The 22,836-nt window shown below is 42.6% G+C and overlaps 1 long non-coding RNA gene across 1 annotated transcript in view; it reads right to left on the bottom strand.

Annotated features, from left to right (window-relative positions):
• The window catches only part of LOC104982315, a 61,625-nt gene extending 40,599 nt beyond the window's left edge, over positions 1 to 21,026 (bottom strand). Inside the window, exon 1 of the long non-coding RNA XR_824501.1 lies at positions 14,923 to 21,026. This is a non-coding gene — a long non-coding RNA (uncharacterized LOC104982315). The remainder of the gene's footprint in view (positions 1 to 14,922) is intronic.
• Positions 21,027 to 22,836: the final 1,810 nt, after the last annotated feature.

Genomic DNA, 22,836 nt, shown 5'->3' with positions numbered 1-22,836 from the left:
GTTCTCCTCACTGACTTCTCAGGGGGTGTGTAGAATCAGACCTGTATTTCTTAAGAACTGTGACCAAGGTCCAGTATTTCTCCCCTTTTTATTCATTCAACATGTTTTGGAAACTGACATGGAAAGCCTGATTTTTAACTTTGGATATATTCCTGTGAAGGAAGAACTAGTTCTCAAGCAGTTCTCATTTTTACCACCCACACACAAATGCACATTCTGATGTGAAGGATGCCTCTCAACGAGGAAACTGCTTACCAATAGTAAGCAGCGTCACCCACTGGGGCACAGAGCAATGTCAGACCCGATGACTGGGAAGAACTGACGTGGTGGTCCCTCCCACTGCCCAGCTCCAGGGAGAATATCCAAGGTGTCCTCCTCACACAACATATCCTATGACGATACGACGGACACCACCATCAACACAGGGCCGAGGAGGACTCACCGGCACTCACACAGCCCGTGACTGACGGAGCAGAGGCGTCGCCCAAGGTCTCACAGGCTGCGTGTGCTGAGCTCACCTGGCCGCCAGGCTGCTCGCTGCCCAGACTCTGAACTGACAGGGCTGCAGAAGTGGCAATGGAGTCACGTGCAATGCAGAGAAAGTGTGAACACAGACAAGCCCAAACGGGTCATCATACAGTTCTGAAGCATCTGGTCTAGGAACAGTTGCAGACAGCAAAGTTAACCTGCTGAACTGAGTGCAGCCCCAATCGGGTCTGTTTTTGTCCCAACTGCCTAGAGTCCTTCCATCAGGGCAGAGGCAAACCCCAGGTCCCATCTCAGCTGTCGTGGGAATTATGAGAATTAAAAGAAATAATGCACGCCCTTGTGCACCTTAGCACTGTGGCTCTCCTGTGAACGCGACACCCAACCCCAGTTCCCATATGAACACAACCAGACCAACCTTGGAAATTCAGCTTCCCTCTTGCTGAATCCTTTCTCTCGGTTTTTCTCGATCATTTTATCACAGTGTGCATTCGGTTCACAATGCACTTAACCATTCTTCTCATGACAAAAGTAATAAACCACTCCCTGTACATTCCACACTCAAGCAGTTTATAATTCAAGATTTTTTTCCCCTTATGCTTATAGTTTTTTTTTTTTTTTGACTGACCACGGTTTAGAAAGTATGGCACATTCACAACCGTAGCAAGTTACATGCATGGCACCTGTCACACAACAAGAAAGGCAGACAAGTATTGGTTCCTACTAGCTCAGAGTTAGGAACCAATAGTTATGGAGAAGGCAATGGCATCCCACTCCAGTACTCTTGCCTGGAAAATCCCATGGATGGAGGAGCCTAGTAGGCTGCAGTCCATGGGGTCGCTGAGGGTCGGACACGACTGAGCGACTTCACTTTCACTTTTCACTTTCATGCATTGGAGAAGGAAATGGCAACCCACTCCAGTGTTCCTGCCTGGAGAATCCCAAGGACGGGGGAGCCTGGTGGGCTGCCGTCTATGGGGTCGCACAGAGTCGGACACGACTGAAGTGACTTAGCAGTAGCAGCTCGGAGTTAGCTGGGCTAACTCACCTGGGTCCTGACCCGTATCACCGGTGTCCCAGGAATGTGACTTCCCCATCATAACCCCCGTAGCAATCAGCTGTGACATGCTGGCTCTGTGGGTAGGACGTCATATGTTCCAGCTCCACTTGCAAGAGTGTGTCTAGGTCCAAGTGTGGCCTTGTGACCACAGCAGAGGTCCTGACCCCCTTCAGCCAGCACCAGAGGGAGATGGAATCAAGGCCAGCGATCTATGATCTAATTCTAGAACCAGTGTGAGTTTGCCAAAGGCTCTGAGAGCAAATCATGTTTTCCCTGCCTGGAGCTTGGTTTCTGTGCTTTGAAAAGGATTCTTAGTATTTACTGCAATAAAATTAACCACTTTCAAATTTCTGCCAGATCCCATGGAGAAATATGGTTTATTAACACAAAACAAATGTAGTGCTTGAAAGGCAGGAGACCCAGATTACAGTCCCTGGCCCACTACTGGCTCACTGGGAAGCTTTAGGCATAGAACTTAAATCAAGTGCATCATTTTTAATGCGCACAGAATGGACACTTGGTAGGTGGGGGCACCCTGTGAGATCTCGGGCCAGTCCAGTGGTGAAACTAAGTCAGCTCAGACAAGGCCCTTTGCCAGCGCCTGCGGCCTTGAGTGCTGTTTTGTAGGTGGTTCAAGGTGGCCATGCTGCAATGTGACCCAAAAAGGTTTTGAAAGCTTGAAGCTGAAGGAACTGGCTGAAACTTGTCCTTGAAAAGAGAGGCAGTCCCACATATTAGCTAAGAGCACAGCTTTTAGGAGCCAAATCTGTGCATTCAAATCCGGAGTTTAGTTTCTGAACTTTAGTTTTCTCATCTGTAAAATATGAATAAATACCATCTATCTGTTATAGGCTGTTTTAAGGATTAGATGTCTTAATTCATGTAAAATGAGCACTAGGTAAACATTAGTTATTAGCTAAAAGTTAACAAAGTATTAAAATGAGATATAATAATTAAGTATATATTTTTTTAGTTTCCAATGCAAACTTATATAATTTCAGTTGGACTGAATGAGACTCCCTGAAAGAGGTAATAATAAAATACCCAAGCTTATACAGCCCTTTAGAGTTTGTAAGACACTTCCCTCTATTTTCTCCAAGGCTCATATTCTTCTCATTTATTTTTTTACAAGTCACACTTCAGCAAAGTGACCAGAAAGATTGGAAAAAAGAAAAAAAAAATGCCAATCAATGGGTTAAACAGCATTCTACAAATGGCTGGAGAAATAATACTTTAGCTGCCATCCATACGCTGGTATCTTCATCAGAGACCTTCCTCTGAATTACAAACTTGAATGTCTACCTGCCAACTCAACATCCCCAGTGGAATTATAACAGGCATCTCAAAGTTAACAGGACTAAACAGAACTCCTTGTAATTTTCCCCTTTCCCCATAAACAGGATACTGGGTAAACTGTGATACAGTCACACACGCGGGAACACTGCAGCAACGTATACAAAGGAGCTGCAGCTCCACTCCCAACGACATGGGTGAGTTTTATAAACATAATACGGAAGGAAAACATAAGCTGCAAAAAACTACACGTGGTGTGATACCACTTTCTGGTATCTCCAAATACCTTTAGCAATGCTCATTTATGTGATAAAATTTATACATCTTTTAAAAAAATCAGGAGAATTATAAACACAAATTTCTAAACTGCAAGGAGGCCAGAGAATAGCGGGAAGGAAGTACAAAGATCCAGAAGCATCTGTACCATTCCAGTTCCTAAAGGAGGAGGTGGGTCACTGGAATGTTTTAAAAAATTGTGCTTTAGAGCTTAGTTGTATGTTATGAGTAATCTCTTGTATATATCAAATAACAAACCAATTAAAAAGACAGAACTACAACTCATAAAATGCACTGTGCTGAAAGTTACACTTCAAAACAAACTAACCCATGAAGGAAAGTACATCTCGCTAAAAATATGAAGAAATTAATGTTTACTAGTAAAGTTGGATATGGAATATAATTATTTTTACAAGGATGAATAAAACATACAAGTGTTTTACGAGAATCAAATGCCAAGGGATAAAATGATTAGGCTTGTGGAAGTGGAAGTGTTAGTCCCTCAGTCGTGCCTGACTCTTTGCGACCCTATGGACTGTAGCCTGCCAGGCCCTTCTGTCCAAGGAATATTCCAGGCAAGAATACTGGAGTGGGTAGCCATTTCCTTCTCCAGGGGAACTTCCCAACCCAGGGATCGAACCCGGGTCTCTTGCATTGCAGGCAAGATTCTTTACTGTCTGAGCCACCAGGGAAGCCCTGGACTAGGTTTAGAGGTCAGAACAAATTTATTTGTCAGGGGTTCTTTTTCTATTTTGGTAGGCTTTCTTTTCTTAAAAACAAAATGGGTTGGTTGATATTACTTGTTTAGTGTTGTCTGTTTAGCAGATGGTCGGTCCAAGCTGCCTAGGATGAGAACCTCTCCCTACCCTGCCCAGGCTCAGGCCTCTGCAGGCTCGTCCAGGAGCTCAGCGCCACATCTGGTGAAGGCCCGTGGTTTTAGAGTTCCTCTTCTTTCCTCCATCAGCACTGACAGCAGTGATTTACTGTAGACAAGCTTAGGACATACAGGATTTCTTATTTTTTAGAGCATCTAAGTTGCAATTCTTAAAACACATGTAAGAGTCCGTTTCAGAAGGAAGTGACCAAGCTCAAAGCAGCACCCGGTATGATACGCCTTCTTTATTTATCTGTTTGAACAGGCAAGGAAACAAAAAGAGGCCTGTGCATTTCTTGGGCTTTTCAAACAGGAGCTGAATCTATTTGAATGGCCAGGGAGGAGAAGACAGTTTGACTTAGATTTGGCATGGGTTTAGGGGAAGAAATGTCTTTGTAGCTGGTCCTAAATATTATGGCAACTTGGACTGAGTCAGTCTCCAAGGGAGAAGTTGCCACATGTTGTAACAGAAGCCACTGGGCTTAGCAAGGAAGGGAATGAAAGAATTACAATGAATCCATCATGGCAAAGATGCACTGGCCAGGACCATGGCCTGTCCTCCTTTTCCATGGCTGATCAGACCAAGCACTGCCCTTTCAAACCAGTCTTTATCATCATATTGTAAAGAATACTAAATGCTGAGATTAAAATTAATTTCTAATGAATTTTTAAGAAGAACTTTTTCTTCCTCCTTACTGGAAAAAAAAAAAAAAGTAAATTCAGAATAGAGGTTCAAAAGGAGGAATGCCAGCAAAATAACTGAGCTTAAGAACGCTGAGAGGGAACATCTCTCAAATGCATTTATTAATTTTAGACCTCCCATGAGATAAGACTATAATCTGTTTTGAAGCATGCTTCCTCCCCAACACTTAAATTTTTGAAAATTAGATTCTTGCTTATCTGTCTCACTGTTTTGACTGGTCATTCCCAAACATACACTGCCCAGTTTTGACGCTTTCCAAAGCTAAGAGGACGTGAAGTCTGGCACAGAGAAGGCTGTGAATCTGCATTTCTTGCATGGCCTAGAGTTGGATGTAAATTCTAAGACTTCTTACATTTACAGTAATTTTTCAGTCAGTGCCATCATAACTTACTATGTCCAAAAGGAAAAATTAGCTTAAAGGTTACTGAATACAATATCTAGCTTTCATTTATGGATCAAAGGAGAGGAAGTTTAAGGAAAAAGAGACAAAATATAAATCACACAGTTTCATTTTACAAAGTGGTCTTCCATGTATACCACGTGTTTCACTAAAAAAAGACAGGAGATGTTTATGAGACATGTAGGTGACAAATTAAGGGATATGTGTGTGTAAGACCAAGAAAGTGTGAGAGAAAGACACAGAGAAAGAGACAAAGAGGAATGTGGGATAATGGAAGAAGCAGAGAGTTTAAGGAATGTTTTAAAAATACACAACTGATGACCCCTTAAAAGCACCAGTCTTACTTAAATGGTGTCCTAGACCAGTGTGGCACACCAGCTGTGAAAGGTGGAGATCCTGACAGATCATGACAACGATGTACACAGTACTGTGCAGACTTCTTTTGGGAAGGAGAGTTACTCACGGAGTCATGTAGGACTGACTGGGCGCAGGTTGAGAGGTTCATCTGAAGGAGAAAACACCCTGGAACAGGTGCCCAAGGGCTAAACCCACGTCTGTCCAAGCTACCCTCAGTAGGTCGGTGCTCTCCCTGCCCCGCCCCTGGCGCCATGGGTATTGGGGAGTGATCCCAAAGAACAGGACGAGTCCGCTGATCACTCAACATCAATGTGATAAGCATCTCCTGTGTGTCAGGCCCTGCACCTGGTAGATACTGAAGTCTGATGGTGAACCCAGAGGGAAACAGTCCCTGCCCTCACAGAGCTTACAGTCTAGCAGGTAGGAATGGTAGGCACCAGGGAGGTGCCAGCAGAGTGACAGGGAACACGGCTGGCTGGGGTCCCTAGACAAGGTTTAAATCCTGCCTCGGAAGCACGAGCTCCCTGGGTCGCTGCTTTCTTTACATGTAAAATGGGATGATAATGTGAAGAAGATTCCACAAGACCATGTTTGTGAAACACTTAAAACAATCCCTGACGCACCAAAGGCCTGCTAAATGGCAGTTACGAGGGGCAGTTCCTCAGAGAACCAAGGGACACACACGAAGAGTCTGCAGAGCACAACCCAAACTGCTGGACAAGGTGCTAGGCCACATCACCGCTTCCTCACGTTTCTGCATGAATTTTGGCCAGTCAGGTGGCCCCCAGTGTCCCTAGGCTAGACAGGAAAGTCTAGTCGCTAAAAGCATACCCCGGCAAGAATTTACCCCACAGTGTTCCTACAATGGGAGTGTTTTCTGTTTCTCAAGGAGGCAGCAAGGGAAGTATTACAGGAAGGCCTCTTGAAAACTAACATACACCATCTTCTCTTTTAAAGCAAGCCCTACCAAAGCACCCCTACCAAGATGAATGTTCTGGACGGAAGCTCCCCAGGGACAGATGAGGGGGCGACGTTCAAGACCTCTCGGGCCAAGGAGCAGTGGGATGGATGTGTGCGGAGCATGCTTCTGGGGCCAGGCGGCCTGGGCCCCGCGCCGGCTCGCACGCACTGGCTGTGCGGCAGTGCCCACGCTGCTCGCTGGGACCTGGTGTCTCAAATCTGGAAAGGGGGGTGAATATCAGTTCTGATCTCACTGGGTAGTTGTAGGAATTAAAATAATTAACACCTGTCAAGCAATTAGGATAGACCTGACCTCCTGAAAACAGTTCACAAATGTTAGCAGTAATTATGTCTGGAAACCCAGTAACTTTATTATCTTGCTTAATAAGAACATGTGAGCCAAACAGCAAGAGAGCAACTGAACCACACTCGAGGAATCATTCTCTCCTTGGCTCTCCCATCTTCTTTCTGCATCACAGTGGGTGCACACATCCCTCCTGGAATTCGCTTTCCTCATCCACACAACAAGCAGTACACACCTCCACCAAGCATGCCTAGAGAGGCCTGACGCAGTTTCTGTTAGTATCAACAGCAGCTGAACAGTTTAAACTTCTATGTCTTCCTGTCTATATTAGCCACAGTTTTCCAGAAAAGGAGAGTCAATAGAATGTGGTGTGTGTGTGAGTGTGCATGTGGACACAGAGAGAGACAGAGGGAGAGATGAAGAGACTGGATTTTAAGGCAATGGCTTCGGCGGTCAGGGGTCGATAAATCCAAAATTTGCAGGGCAGGCTGGTCACCCAGAGAAAGGATGATGCTGCAGTCTTGAGCTGGAAGGCAGTTCCTGGGGGCAGAATTCCTTCTTCCATGGGGGACAACAATCTTTTTCTCTTAAGGCCGTGAACGAATTGGATGAGGCCCACATACCTTATGGAGGATAACTTGCCTTATTCCATATCTCTGATTTAAAATCAGCTAAAAATACCTTCATAAGTATGTTTATACCTTCTAGACTGGTGTTTCACCAAATACCTGGGTACTAGCCAAGTTGACACATAAAATCAACCATCACACTATCATTTCAGACTAGATGGATAGATAGTTCTTTGCTGCAGGAAAAGCCTGTAAGAATGGGCAACAACTTCTCTTTCTGAGATCAGATTAAATCCAAGAATTCATATGAGGTGCCCATTTTACTTAAGAGCTGAACTCTTAAGTCTGAAGAAAACCTTCAAAGCAGATATGGACGATGGCATGTGAACTTAACAGAAGACTCAAATGAATGCACTCCAGTCCACAGGAAGGACAAACCTTTAGAACAAAGACTGCAAACTCAGTACCTACAAGGGCCAGACAGATAAGACAACTGAGTGGGGCAGGGTAGATGACGAACAGGGTAGGGGTTAGACAGAGTGCACTGAGCATACTTCATGTAAAACTGCTCCTCAGATTTGGGCCATGGAAGGTTCTGAGTCTTTATGCAGCAGCCCAAAGGGCAGAGCACGGTCCAGTGGGCGGACTATCAACTTCAAGTCAGGTTGAAGGAACTCTGTGCCCCAATTCCACCACTCATTAGCAGAGTGACCTGGAATAAGTTCCTTAAAACTTTCCAGGCCTCTGTTTTGTTTGTAGAATCAGGGAGCTGCCACTTACACAAAGAAGTATTGTGAATACTCAGGAAAAAGTACCTACGACATGTGATGGCTGATATACATGGTTCCTACTTTGCTTTTATTAAGCAATCACTTACATGGCATTTACTACGTGCCAAGCACTGCTTTACAACTCATTTAATCCTCACAGCATCCCCATGAGGCAGGTTCTCATTTTACAAATGAAGCACAGAAAGGGTAAACAATTTGACCAAGGACACACAGCTGGGAATTACTAGAAGATTCTTCAAAAAAAAAAAAATAGAACAGTAGGACTCATTAGTAGATGCTATAATCTCTCTTGCAAGTGTAGGTGATGCTTGCTACCCATAGCAACTGATTCCCACTCACTCCTCATCACTCCATGAACCTTTCCCTTTAAGGAACTCAGGACTCTGTGCTCAGCAATCCCAAGGTCCCTCAAGTCCTCGTCTCTTAGCCCTGTTAGCCGGGCATTGCTCAACACTTCCTCTCTCGTGCACCGACCTCCACCTGCCTCCCAAGACTCTGAGATTCCCTGTTTTCCCCTTTGAAAGCTCCGGGGTCTCTTCCCATCCCTAACTCCTCTCAGAGGTGAACCCTAGGTCCCATTCATTCTCTCCTCTTCTCTCTCTTGACGCGATGCACACAGACTGGGGAAATCACACTTTCAATGCACACACCTCAGTGCCCAACCTCAACAGGTATACTCAACAGGTAGTGACCAACCTACACACTGACCCTCTCCGCTCCAAGTCTGGCTGGCAACCTGTGTGACTTCAACTTTCATATGAAAACTTATCGAGGTCTCTGTGTATGTTAGGTGTGTCCAACTCTTTGTGACCCCAGGGACTGTAGTCACCAGGCTCCTCTGCCCGTGGAATTCTCCAGGGAATAATACTGGAGTGGGTAGCCTTTCTCTTCTCCAGGGGATCCTCCCAACCCAGGGATCAAACTCAGGTCTCCCACATTGCAGGCAGATTCTTTACCGTCTGGGCCACCAGGGAAGCCAGGTCTGTCAGCTCCTTAACCTCCTCCTAGTCTGCCCTCCTCTTGGCCCGCCCACTCCAAACACCCTTGTCCTCTTCCTGTCGCCTGAACTGCTTCACTTCTGAACTAGGACATTCTGACGTCCCTCTAACCAACCCCCTTGCCTTCAGCTCCTTTTATTAAATATTTAGGATAACCAAACCTAACCATCTTAAACCCCACATCTGATCCTTCCACCATGTCCCCTAGGGAAGTACCAGCAACAACCCAGTGGTCCAGTTAGAAACTTCCATGTTGACTTCTATTCCTCTCTCTCCCTCATCTCCCACATCCAACAGACCCCCAAGTTCCATACGTCTGCCATCCGTAAACACCAACCAGAGTCTCTCTTCTCTTTCCAGATCACCAGCGCTTTTCATCCAGAGTCCTCTCTCCAATGAGCTCCTTGCCAGTTTCCTGCTTCCAGTATTTGCTTCCCTAAAATCTATGCAGCAGGCAGAATGGTCCCTCTGAAACATGAGTCTAATCACAGTGTGCCAGTGCTTACAATCCATGAACATTTTCCTACGTCCTTAACGAGATGACCAGATCCCTGAGCAGAGCTTCTGGGGCGTTCCTAGATCTAACCACTGCCCACCTCGCTGGCCTCATCTCCTGTTTTCTCCATTTCGGCCCCACATCATTTCTAATTCTTCAGATGTATCGTGTTTCTCTTGCCGCAGGGGTCTTCGTATATCCCCGCTCCCCTGCCTGGATTATGTGTTTTCCTCAGTTTTTATCTTGGGACTTAGCATGCGAGTGTCATGCTAAGTATACCTCTTCCTTAAGAGACTTTCCTGGCCCCCAGTCTTGGTGAGATCCTTCAGGTGGGTGTTCTATAGCCAACCTGCACTCCCCCTACCTGACAGCCACCCCACAGCACGGAGTCTCCCTCAGGAGCCTGTTCTGTGGAGTAATATATGGCTCTCTCATTCAGCGCTGTACTCTCGTGGCCACGCAGTGCTGATCCATAAAGACACTCCACAAGTCTGTGCGGAGTAAACGAGCGCGCAGTTGATTCTTAAAGCCTCGTCTTCAACCCTCCTACACACTGTCCCTGAGATTTAGCTCCTCCAGGTCTCCAGTCGCCTGATGGACACCTGACTGAGTACAAAGTGGACGAGAATCGTCTCCTCTCTCACACCTGCTCTCTTCAAAACCTAGTAGAGCAGAAAGAACAGGCGTGGAATCAGGGGTGCCTGGGTGTGCTCTTCTACATGCCACTGGCCGCACAGCTTCAGACAAACCTATCTCTGAGCCTTAGTTTTCTCATCTGGGAAATAAGGACTAGCCTCATAGGATTATACTGAAGTAGATAATGTACGTGAAGGGCTCGGCAGATGACATGGAAATAACAAATGGCACCTGAGTTAAAAAAAACACCGGGAGTAATTCTGCTTCCATTCTCCTCCCTGCAGCCGCTCCCTCTCCTCCAGACCCATTCCAGCCAGGCCCCCTCACTCAGCCCCCTGCTCCTGCCTCCTGGAGCTCTGCTGGGCTTTCCCGACTCTGGTTTTCTCAGTGCCTGGGCCACCCCACACACTGATACTAGAAGATCCTATGATCACTCCCCTGATCGAAATTCTTCATCTGCTCCTGTGACTTGAGTGTTCAGTCTAAATCGTTTAGTCATAAGCCCTCTCTGGCCTCCTGGGTCTGGCCTCAACAGACCTTTGCTGCCTTCTCTTCCCGTTAGTCACTAACACACACACTGTTGTTGCCCGGCAACAACACATGAGTCACTGCCCACTTGGTGCAACGGTTCTTCCCATCCCTATCTATGCCTCTGCTCGCGTGTCCTTGGACTCGGACCACCCTCCCAACCCCAGTTCTCAAATCCAACACCACTTTTCTTTCACTGTCTGGCCAAAGCTTCCTCAATCCATAATGCATTTCTTGATTGCCCAACCTGAGAAAATCTTTTCTACAAACATGTGGTGTTTGATTTATCCCCCTCCTTTTATACATTTCATCTCTCTCCTCTATGTTTATCTGTGCGTGGAACCTCAGCTCCAAGCTCTCCACAGGCAGCATCGTGCCGGGGCCCATGCCGTTATGCTCAGGAAAGGTGCCCAGGAAGCAGCAGCAGCTGAGTGTGCACACCCACAGAGTCCTACTGAGGATGCAAAGCACCCCAAGGGGCCGCAGTCAGCTAAGCTTCTGCTGGGCTCCTAGGTGAGTGCCTGGCATACAGCAACACTCCACAAATAACTCTTGAAATTAACTTATCCTCAGGGAGATCAGCTATTGGCTTTGGGACAGAAATTCTGTCTCCGGAAAAAAACATGAAAGACATGAGGAAGGTTTATCTCTCCCATCATATACTTAGGATGTAGGCAAGCTTCAGGTTCACTCTCTCCCACATGCTAGACAGCTAGACTCAGCAATCAATACAGTATGTGATGCTTTGATATATTTAGTATGTCAAAGTACTCCATTTTAACATATTAAGACTCGTTCTTCAAAAGTCTCCTTTGGGGAACACAGAGTTATTCTAACAAAGTCCAAAACCTTTTTTAGACCTTGTCTTTTATACCGCTACAACTTCTTTTTGTTTTTTTTTAATGCCTATTACACAATGAACACTTTTTCTCATAAGGGTTTCAACCAGCTGAAAATTTAAAACTTTCAGAAGTAAATTTAAGTTTCCTCATATTTAAAGTAGAAGGCTTTTTTCAGGGCCTTCCTTTTCAAAATTCTATTATGTAAGCCACTTTATAAATCATGTACACAACAATTTTCATTTTTCAATCAAATTTTAACTCCTCCCTCTCCCCCATGCCTCCCCACCTGGCTCTGCCAACACCACGTACCATGGGTTTGTCTGTTATGGTACTTGTCAGTATGTGGTGTTACCTCTTTATATGTCATTTATCCCACTAACATGTCCTGGACGGCCAGGCCCCAGACATGCCCATTTTTGAATCTGCAGTGCTGACTGCTGGCATGTAGTTGGTGGCTAAGGAAATGTTAACATAAATCAATGACTCAAATCAGTTATTGGATCATAAACTTTTTCATAGGACCTAACTGCTGGCTCCTTCCTACCTTCCTACTCTCCAAGGCCAGAGAATTCCCACCACTGTGGATAAAAAAAAAAAAAAAAAACCCTGCCAGTTCAGCACTGTGTACCCTTCAGTGATTTGGAAGGGAGCTGCTTTTCAGGTATCATCCAATCATACTAACTGATGTCAGTGTTTCCAGAATCTACACACTGCTCTTCCCAAGATCCAACAGCATAAAGCGCATCTTAGTTTCCAAGAAAGCTCATCGCAAGTTGATGAGGAGTTTGAAAGAGAAAAAAAAAAACCTCAAAATAAAATTAATAGACAATGACTCTCACATTTGGGCTTTCCAAACATATTGTTTAGGGTAAAAGAAATACATTTCCACATCACAAAGAGTTCTAGAAACCAGCATATTCTGGGAAGTCCATATCCACTACTTGGGGGTGGGGGCTTAATAGACTGTATTAAGGACCAAATCTTTTTAGATAATTGTTGACACTTGGCTTAAGAATATAAAAACTGAAAACAAAAATAACCCAGATTTTAGAATTTTTCAGTTATAATGAAGTTTGGATCAAAGACTGAAAGCATTATTCTATATTCTCTTAAACACTTTTAAAAGCAGCACACATTTCTTCCATTTAAAGAGGTGAAAACTGAGGCAACCAGGCTCAATCACTTTTTATGTACTCAATGTCTCAAAAGCAGTTAAAGCTATGGCCCCAAACTACAACTAAATGCTCTAATAACCCATTCTCATGAGGGAAGGTTTAAAAGGCTTCTTGCTTAACTGAAGGATAACCGACATGACTTATTTCAATGACTGGTCCAAGAAAGCTGCTGCAGTAGACCAGCAGACCACTCAGCATCTTGAAGACCTGTTAACATCTTTGTCCACAATTTCCCTTGCAGTTATATATATATACATATATATATGAGATATAATGTTAATTATTTGGTGTGTGTGTATATATGTATCTTTGGTTTTGATAAGAATAATATTCCTGTATATCCTAACGGGGTGGCTACATGCTGCCATCTTCTGATTATGCCCGGTGGAGTGTAAAAAATTTTTCATGAAAAAACAAAATCAATAAAAGCAAAACTCCTCATTTTTTCTACCAGTAGTGCCCTTAGTAACAAGAAGGGCAAAGACATCAACACAGGGATTACAATATTCTCAGACATAACTCAAGCAGACTTGTAAATAGATAAATGCATGTTATAAACTTTTTTTTTCCGCAAGTGCCTTGCATACTTATGTTACTATTCATTCTGAGACAGACAGACCATCAATGACCTTCTGGGTCACTGCCTAGGGAGAAAGCTGCCTATAAAGAAGAGTGGGGGAAAAATAAGAGGGGGGTTGCTTCCTTCCACCCCAGGCCCCCTACTGCCTTGAATGAAAGAAGACAGATGGCAGCCACCTTCCCCTTTAATTAGGAGGAGCAGCTCAGAAGGGGACAGCCTTGCTCACTTGGCACCATCTTTAACAAACCGTTTCGATGGTAATGCTCCACTCATTTGCCCTTGTTTCAAACTGTTCTCAATCTTTGATTTACAAACTGAATTTCTGTAAATTTCACTGTGAAAAACTACAGCTCTGAGCACAACACTCTATAGAAAGAAGGTACTTAAAGATGGCTCCTGAATTAATAATTCATACACATTCATACAGGGGGCCTGGAGTGTTTCATATGAAATACAGACACCTCAAGTCCCACCATCACCCTTCTGACATGAAACTGGAACCCTTACGGCACAGCAGCCCTTGTTTAAATTCACACAGTATTCCACACTGGATTCAGATTTCTGCTTTCCAACACCACACTACCTTCATGCCACCCCCTTCTACCTTCAAAGTGACACTGTTTTCAGTTGAGAAAAGTGGAGAAAATTCTTGGTAAAAGCAGTCCATTTTATGAGGAAGGATAATTTTAATCACAAATCACAGACTACTCACTCCACGTTTCTATTTGCTGTGCATCTGCAGAAGCACAGACCTTTGTATTAAAAGTGTATCAAGCCATATAACATCTCTGGAGACAGGAGCAGCTCCGAAAACCAAGTAAACAAAACCGGAAGATGAGGGCCGAGAGTCGGAATTAAGCTGATGTCACAGAATCTTCCGTGTGGGCGATGAAGCCTCTGAAATATTTTTTTTTAAGTTATTACACGTATTTGCTATAATTCTACAAGGCATGAAACTTTCTAACATGAAGGAAAAGTTCGGCTAGGTCTTTGTCCCATTTTAATATTAAACCTGTTGCTGTTTTTTTTTTTTCCTCAACATTATTAATTACTTGTTATCCCTCAGGTCCTTTCCATCTCCTAACAGGTTTTAAAATGACAGCCTCTCATCCAAGAGCCATTTCTACCTGGTGTCTGCAGCGCCCACATGCAGACCCCTGGCCTCACACCTGTCTCATATATGCACCTCCCTGCTTCCCACTGCAAGTAAGGCCAGCGTCATTAGACGAGCTCCTGGCCGCACCACATAAAACAGCCTTGTCTGTGTCACTGTCATTTAATTAATGGCAAAGTTCTTGAACCATTTAAACAGAGGGAAAAAAAGAGAACTCTTTGTTTTCTCATTGATGATAAAGTTCAGTCTCTTACTATCTCTAACACGCCAGCCAGAGGGCTAGATACAGGAAGAGAGATAGAAAAGATAAAAGAAGCAATTAGCTGTTCAACAAACTTCATCTCCTACTTCCCAATGAAGGGGAAAGGAAAAAAAAAAAAAAGCAACTTGGTGTTTGCCAGATATTGAGTGTCCTTAATAACGTTAGCAAGAAAAAACATGTAGGAGAGACTGACTAACAAAGAAACAAACAAAACTTACTTTGTTTTCCAGCGCAGTAAGCGGGTCGGGAACGAGATGAGGGTAATTCCTTTCCTCAAGGCCCCTGCTTTCACTTTACAAGCTGTGTTTACGCGATCATCCAGGTTTGCTGGGGGAACTCCAGAATGCCTGTGCTGCCTCGGGATGCCCCAAGTTCACGGTTCATCTCAGAAGCTTCACGGAGGACCGGCAATCTCCAGGCCAGACTGAGGTGACCTCTGGGCGCCACGTGGCACCGCTGCTGCTGTTAGCACACGCGCGCCTGGGACACCCACTTGTTAGCTCAGGAACCAGGCCACCAGCAGATAACCGCTCAGACGCGCGTCCAGGGACGCCAGCCTCTGGCATTCTCAGGTTCAAGGCTGGAAAATGCATTAGGACGAGAACCATGCACTCAGCAGTATTCTGCGCCATTAACTTTCTTGTACTTAGATGCCGGTCTAAATAAGAGCAAAAGGTACAGAATTAGAAGGAGTGTTTTACTGGGGATGGTGATTGGCATTTGTTGTGCACTGGGTCTGAGCTTGCTCTCAAAAAAGGACATTTAAGAATCCTAGATCAGAAGTATTTTCATTTCCTCTGTGGAAACTATATGAATCACTTAAAAACAAACAGAAGACAACAGGAAAAAAAAGTATATTAATTATGCTTAAAAAAAAATGTACCCCTTACTAAATCTCATCTGGTTAATTTTTTAAAATCCAGAAATTAGGAAGGAAAACCCAATATATAAATTTGATGTTTGTTTTGAAAAATTACTTCATCCATGTGCTGTCCAGCTCATAAAAACAACCCTTCTTCCAGCAAAACGGGACACTTTGACCTTGTTTACTGCAGGGTTTTGAAACCGCTGTCTCGTAACTCCTGACATCACTGGACGTGTATTAGCACCTTTACTGCTGTTGGCTGCACACGCTGCCACCCCGACTGTCTTGAACTGCCCCTGGCTGAGCAAACACTCCTCACAACAGTAGGGATACGGGCGTTAGCATTAAGCCCCCGGAACTCACGTGATACCTTTGGTAACTGTCACATCTTTCTGATCACTAATACAACAAAACAAAAAGCATCGAACATCAGGTACTTTTTAGAACCCCTGCAGCGGCACCCACACTTAGCACAGACCACTCTCTCTCCTGACTGTCTCCCTGCCCGAGAGAAGGGCTTCGTTCCTCACCAATCGCCATATTGGCAAGAATTCCTGCCACAGAGCTTTTTCTAATAGAAGATCCTGACCTACTTTCTCCCAATAAAAAATTCCCACAAACTTTCCTAGAGGATAATTTAGTTTAGCATACTTTAGCGTTTCAAAGAGCACTGCTGCATTTTTAACTTTGGTAAAGTCAGATTTATCCATTTCTTTTTATTTTGTGGAACCTGATTTTGAAGGTGTTTCTGAGTGCTGCATTTTTAAAGAAATAATTTTCTCTTGAAAGTCTGACATTTCCCTTCTGTGTTCCTCATTTCTTGTTCTTGATCTAGTCGAATTTTTAAAAAGGAAAAAATGAGGATAGTTGTGACACAATTCAACCGTGTAAGTTACAATAAAACTTGAGTGAACATCTGCCATGACCCATCTCTTTAAAGAAAACTAAGTTCAGGTACTACGACGGTGGTGCAATTTTAGAAAGACAGAATTAAAAACCCAGGTTTAACCTATCTGAAATCAGCTGATAATATCCTCTTTCCTTCCCTACAACAACTTGCAAAACATCAAGTCCTCGAACTACAGTCACCAAGAAATAAAGAACACGAAATACATATCTGAGCAATTACGGCCCTTGTTTATCAGAGAAGGATTAAAAACAAAGACGTCCAGGGTTAATAAAATTAATTAACTCTAGCTAGAGAACTACTAAAAAGACCCTCCAAATATCATGCCGTTACTATGACAACTTCAAAAATGCTTTGAGAAAATGTCAGGGATTTTAAGATTCATGATAAAACAAGCGTCATCTAGTCTGCCAGAAATTACTTTCATTTATATCAGGCAGCAAAAAGGCTAAATGGCTATTTACAACTGTGAACTATCAAATCATTACCTTTTGAGAGATGCTGCTCTCTCCATGCAGATCATGAAAGGAATAAGTACATGAACAGCTCTCTCAGTAATCGGAACCATTTTGATTTCAGTCCTGCAACTACACCACTCCTTCGGTCTATCTACTTGGTACTTTATTTTTATAATGAAAGCAAAGTCTGATGCAATCTGAAAGGGAAGGGACAAAAAAAAAAAAACCTAACAGTCTTTACTTTCCTAATACAAACAGGCAAACACTCACTCCGATATTTTAGGCATTAATAATGAAACAAAAATGAAACAGCATTTTTTTCCCTTAAAATTTCTGCTCACAGGTATTTAGACTGATTTACATTTTACATAATCTTGATGGCTCAATCAGGAAGTGAAAATTTTAAGTGCGTGTGTTATGGACGGGAGGAATCATGTGACCCACAGAGCAAAGAAAATTATGCAGTAGACCAGCACACCAAGAAAAATAAACTTAACAGGAGTTTAAAAATACTGTCTTTGGGATTCATCGAGCTCTGAATATGTTACGGCTTTTAAGAAATAAAAATTAATTTGGAAACCTTGAAAATAAGCCCTCAGGACATTTTAAAAAATATTACGAGATCAAAGCAATGCACTATGTGAAATAGAAGTTTAATTAATAAAGAAACTGTTTCTATGAAGATCATATCCATTCAAGGTTTATTTTCAAGGCGATTTTTCATGTTATTTGAAGACGGGGCAAGACATAATCGTAATGAAACAAACATCTGCAGTCATGTGCTTGTACTTTATTTAAATATGTAGTGCTGTGTGCTCCTGGAGCACAAAGAAAAAACTGTCCTGGTTTTCACACAGGTTTTATTGATTTCAAAAGGTCACTGTATTTTATTACAGCAAATACATTCTCAAGAGGAAAATGTCAACACCATAAAAATTTCCATCTGAGGTATTAACTCACCCTGGAAATCAAAAAGTGGGAGATAAATGTTAAGACACTTAAGTATAATGGATTGACTGATAGATGACTTTCTCATATAAAAACCACTTGACCATAGTCTCGGTGCTAGCTGTCTAAAATGAGTATGTTAACATAAACATACTTGAAATTCAAAAGGTTTGGCCAGTGATTATTTTGTTTCTTAATGCAATTTCTGTTATTAATATCAATAAAAACAATTAACCTGGTTGAGAGGAGGTATTTGTATCTCATAACTATTACTTTTATCAACTTAATGCTTCACATTTTTCAAAATGCTTTTCGTATCTTTATATCAGCTTTTTAAAAAAAATTATACCACAGGCAAGTGGCAGGGCACGGTCAGTGAAAAACATCGGTTCTGAGTATTTCCTGGTTACAAGCTCATCTTTCAAAATTCTTAAACACAAGAGGTAGCTGGAGAAGAAATTATTAGGGAAAACAGAGGACTCTCAGAAGGGAAGCTTGAAGTAGACCAAGAACAGTCAGGAGTATTACATGACATTGAGATATTTCTACTAAACACGGTTATCACACTGGTTGACTAGATTAATAAGAAAAGATAAACAAGTTGCCAAGAAATGTCCCCCCAACAGAGTCATGGCACAACTCACCTCTGCACTTGCTGAGATCATAATTTATTAAGAATAAATCTCAGATTTATTCTATAAATAAGCAAAGTGGAGAAGCTAAGAGACTTTCCCCTGTTACACACACAGTTGGCTGACAGTTGAACCTGGACTCAAGATCTCTGACTTTCCCAGGCTAGGGCTCTTCTTTATCACCTGCAGCGTCACAGCTACAACCTGAGGCTCAAGTAAGCCTCCAGTGAGCAGAGCCCTGCCAGCTTATCCTAGTTGAGGAAAACTGAAATGTTAGGACTTCGAGAGGCTCGCTCTGGCTACTTCGTCCCTCACTGGTGGGCCCCTGATCCTTATTACCTCTGCTGTCTCAGTCCCCCACCAGCTGGTGCGGAGCATCATACCTTTTGAGCTGGGAGGAGACACGGCAAGTTCTGAGCTGAGAAGCTAAGCTTCTGAGAGGGAACCAGACCCTCTTCCTGGCTCCTCCCCTTGCATGGGTATAACACAGCCTCCTCACTTTTCTCAGAGGAAAAATCAAGACACTAAAGTAAGAAAAAGCCCTTGTTTTGCTTCACATCACAATTTTACTGGGATTTTGGACAAACATGAGGGCAAGATAATATTCTAGAAAAAATACAATTAGCTCTCACTTTATAATCTTCATCAGAATCAATACTGTGGAGATTAAGGAGTTGAATGTAAAAAGGGAGGAAAAGAAAGAATTAGAAGAAAATATTTCTGAATTCGAGATAGGAAAAGAAGTCTTAGCTTCACCAAAGCAATGGAAAAAGCAACAAACGGCAAGGTAATCAACCCAACCTGACGACATTAAAACATTAAAATCTGTAGCTCCAAAAGCATCAGACAAAACTGAAAGATAAATAAAAAAATAAAATACTTGCAATAGGATAATATGGTCTATATCATTATAAATGTAAAAGATAAAAGATATTAACAGACAATTCGACCCAAAATATAAAGGTCAATTAATGCAAGAGAGTGTTGAATTTCACTAGGAAACACCAGGAGTTTTTTCATCAATCAGATTCACAAAAATGGACAACAGAAAGAACAAAGCTGGCGAAGTGAGGTAAGACAATCATTTCGGGAAATCAGCAATATCTTTCTACAAGCCCTCAAACTGCATTGACTGATAACGTATCTATAAATACCTCCTGAAGAAGCAGTCACAGATACACAGGAAGATAACTATACAAGGACGTACATACAATAACTTACAATAACATAAAACCGGAAACAACCTAACATCCAAAATCGGAGAAAAGCATGTGAATAAAAAAATTTCAGCAAATTCATATTTTCTTTCATATGTTTAAATAACAGTTTTTGGAGAATACTTAATGACACTGGAGATCACAAAATATAATGTTAGGTAAAAATGCTGGATATAAAATTATATATAAATATGATATAAATGTTGCTAGGCAAAAAGAGACTGGAAAAGAACATAGTTAAAAAACTTATGAAAGGGTGGGCAGAGAACTTGAAATTTTTTCATTACTTCTTTATAATATTGAGATATCTGACATTTCCAAAAGAAATGTTATTTTTATAGTTAGAAAAATGTTATTTAACTTAATGAACATTCTATAAATATCTCTCAGTCATATGAAAGCTTTACAAACACCTAACAAGAAAATGCTTGCATTTTATTATTAAGTGCAAGGAAACGTGCAAAACAATATGATCTTAAATAGATAAAAATTCACATTAAGAAGACCAGAAAAAACACATCAAGATGTTAATAGTGGTTGCTTTTTAATAGTGCTACTTATTGTGTGTAATATTTTTTCTATGTAAGTTTTCTATGATTGTCACATATCACTTTCATGAGGAAAAACAGACATCAATATCACAATTATAGGACGGATACATCAAGAATATGCTACTATTAATGCAGACTGTCAACAGCCATAAAAAGCTGCTCTATCATTAAGCTGTCCTTTTTAAAATTTTAGAAACCACTGGTATATCTTCAGAGAGTATCAGGAAGGTGTCCGGGAGGTGGGAACAAATACTACTTCCCAGTCCTCACGCTGTTTTCTCCACAAAGCAGCCGCGCTGCGAGGGCCACACTGAAGCAGGAGACTCTTGACAGCAGGAGGTTCATCATTAGCAAAATGGCAAAGAAGACTGACAGCTGAGGGGTGGAAAATGGCCCAAAGAGGAAGGCAAGAATTCACGTAAGAATAGAAGCATTAAGAGAGAAGATTCAAGGAATCATTAGACCCAAAACAATGAAAAGAAGGGTCCCAAAGAATTATGTGTATACCTATGTTCACAGCAGCATTATTCACAACAGCCAAAAGGGATGATGCAACCCAAATATATCCAATGGATGGATAAACAGAAATGTGGTCTAGTCACATAGCAGAATGTTACTCAGCCTTAAAAAGAAAGGAAATTCTGATACATGGTACAACATGGTTGGATCTTGAGGATATCATGCTAAGTGAAATAAGCCAGTCACTGAACGCAATGGCACCCCACTCCAGTACTCTTGCCTGGAAAATCCCATGGACGGAGGAGCCTGGTGGGCTGCAGTCCATGGGGTCGGTAAGAGTCGGACACGACTGAACGACTTCACTTTCACTTTTCACTTTCATGCATTGGAGAAGGAGATGGCAACCCACTCCAGTGTTCTTGCCTGGAGAATCCCAGGGATGGGGGAGCCTGGTGGGCTGCCGTCTACGGGGTCGCACAGAGTTGGACATGACTGAAGCAACTTAGCAGCAGCAGCAGCAAAAGATACTGTATGAATCCACTTATATGAGGTTCCTGGAATAGTCAAATTCACAGAGACAAAAAGAACTGTGCTTGCCAGGGACTGAGGGGAAAGGGAGAATGGTGAGTTAGTGTTTAATGGGAATGCAGCTTCAGTTTAGCAAGAGGAAAGAATTCCAGAGATGAGTGATGGTGATGGCTGTTCAGTAATGTAAACGTACTTAATGCCATTGAACTGTACACTTAAAAATGGGTGGGACTTCCCTGGTGGTCCAGTGGTTAAGATTCTGGGCTTCCAATGTAGGGGATGTGGGTTCGATCCCTAGTTGGGGAATTAAGATCCCACATGCCATGTGGTGTAGCCAAAAAAAGAAAATAATTAAGATCATAAATTTTACATATGTATTTTACCACAATTTAATAATGTGTGTATATATACATACCATTAAAGGAAAAAAGAGAGAACAGAATAAAGAAAGAATGCATTAGAGTTAGTATTCATAATTCTGAAGCATGCTTTTGATTTGGTAGGAAACTCAGTTTAAAGGATGTCAAGGGTGCAAGCATCAAAATAAAATAGATTTTCTTTCTTTTTTTTTTTAGACCTTATTTCTGATATTAGATTTTTTAAATAGAGTTATAGAAGTCAGCTCAGTATCACAGAAGATCAAAAGTAAAAATAAGAAGGGACATTATGTCTAACTTGAAAAGAACATACCACACCTCTCTGTGGTTCTTTGAGACCCTTTCATTACAGCTAGCTTGAAAAATTCCCCACAACTAGGAAAGAACCTGCAAGTCCAAGAAACAAGATGACATTTTCCCATCAGCTAACAGGAAAAAAATATAACTATGAGGGAAACCCTGAGTCTCCTAAAACGTACTGTGTCCTTACTGTGCCCCATTAACAGAGAATCAAAGAATTCTGGAGGTGGACAAAGGCTCTCAGGTGGAGCTGCTGCAGGGACACAGACAGCCGCAGAGCTCGTCAGCCTGTCCAGGCTCACTCAGTGATGCTCGGTTTAAAGGCAAACCCCTGGAGCACGGTTATGCTTTGTTTGTCACGTTCTGTTTTTCAACTGGCATGGTTCATATTTTATAGGCAGCTTACTAAAGGTAAGAAATAGAGCATATCTGGAATATTCTTTTTACAAGTCATTCGATTAAGTCCATTCAAAAAATATTTGTTGAATACACAGTACATGGGATTCCCAGGTGGCTCCTTGGTAAAGGATCTGCTTCCAGTGCAGAATGGCGGGGTGATGAGGGTTCGACCCCTGGGTCGGGAAGATCCCCTGGAGGACGGCACGGCAACCCACTCCAGTATCCTTGCCTGGAGAATTCCATGGACAGAGGAGCCTGGTAGACTACAGTCCATGGGGTCGCTCAGTTGTGTCTGACTCTTGGCGACCCCATGACTGAACAGTCGATGGAATTCTCCAGGGCAGAACACTGGCGTGGGTAGTGACTGAGCACACACCCACACGTGCATGGTACATACCATACACTATATACCAGGCACTGCGCTAAGCACTGAATGGTGAACTGGATGCCATCATCCTTCCTTCACCAAACTAGCAGTTACAATTTAAAAG

This window comes from Bison bison, unplaced genomic scaffold (genome assembly GCF_000754665.1).
Source record: "Bison bison bison isolate TAMUID 2011002044 unplaced genomic scaffold, Bison_UMD1.0 scf7180017864530, whole genome shotgun sequence".
Classification (NCBI taxonomy): Eukaryota; Metazoa; Chordata; class Mammalia; order Artiodactyla; family Bovidae; genus Bison; species Bison bison.
This window is presented reverse-complemented; position numbering and strand designations above follow the sequence as displayed.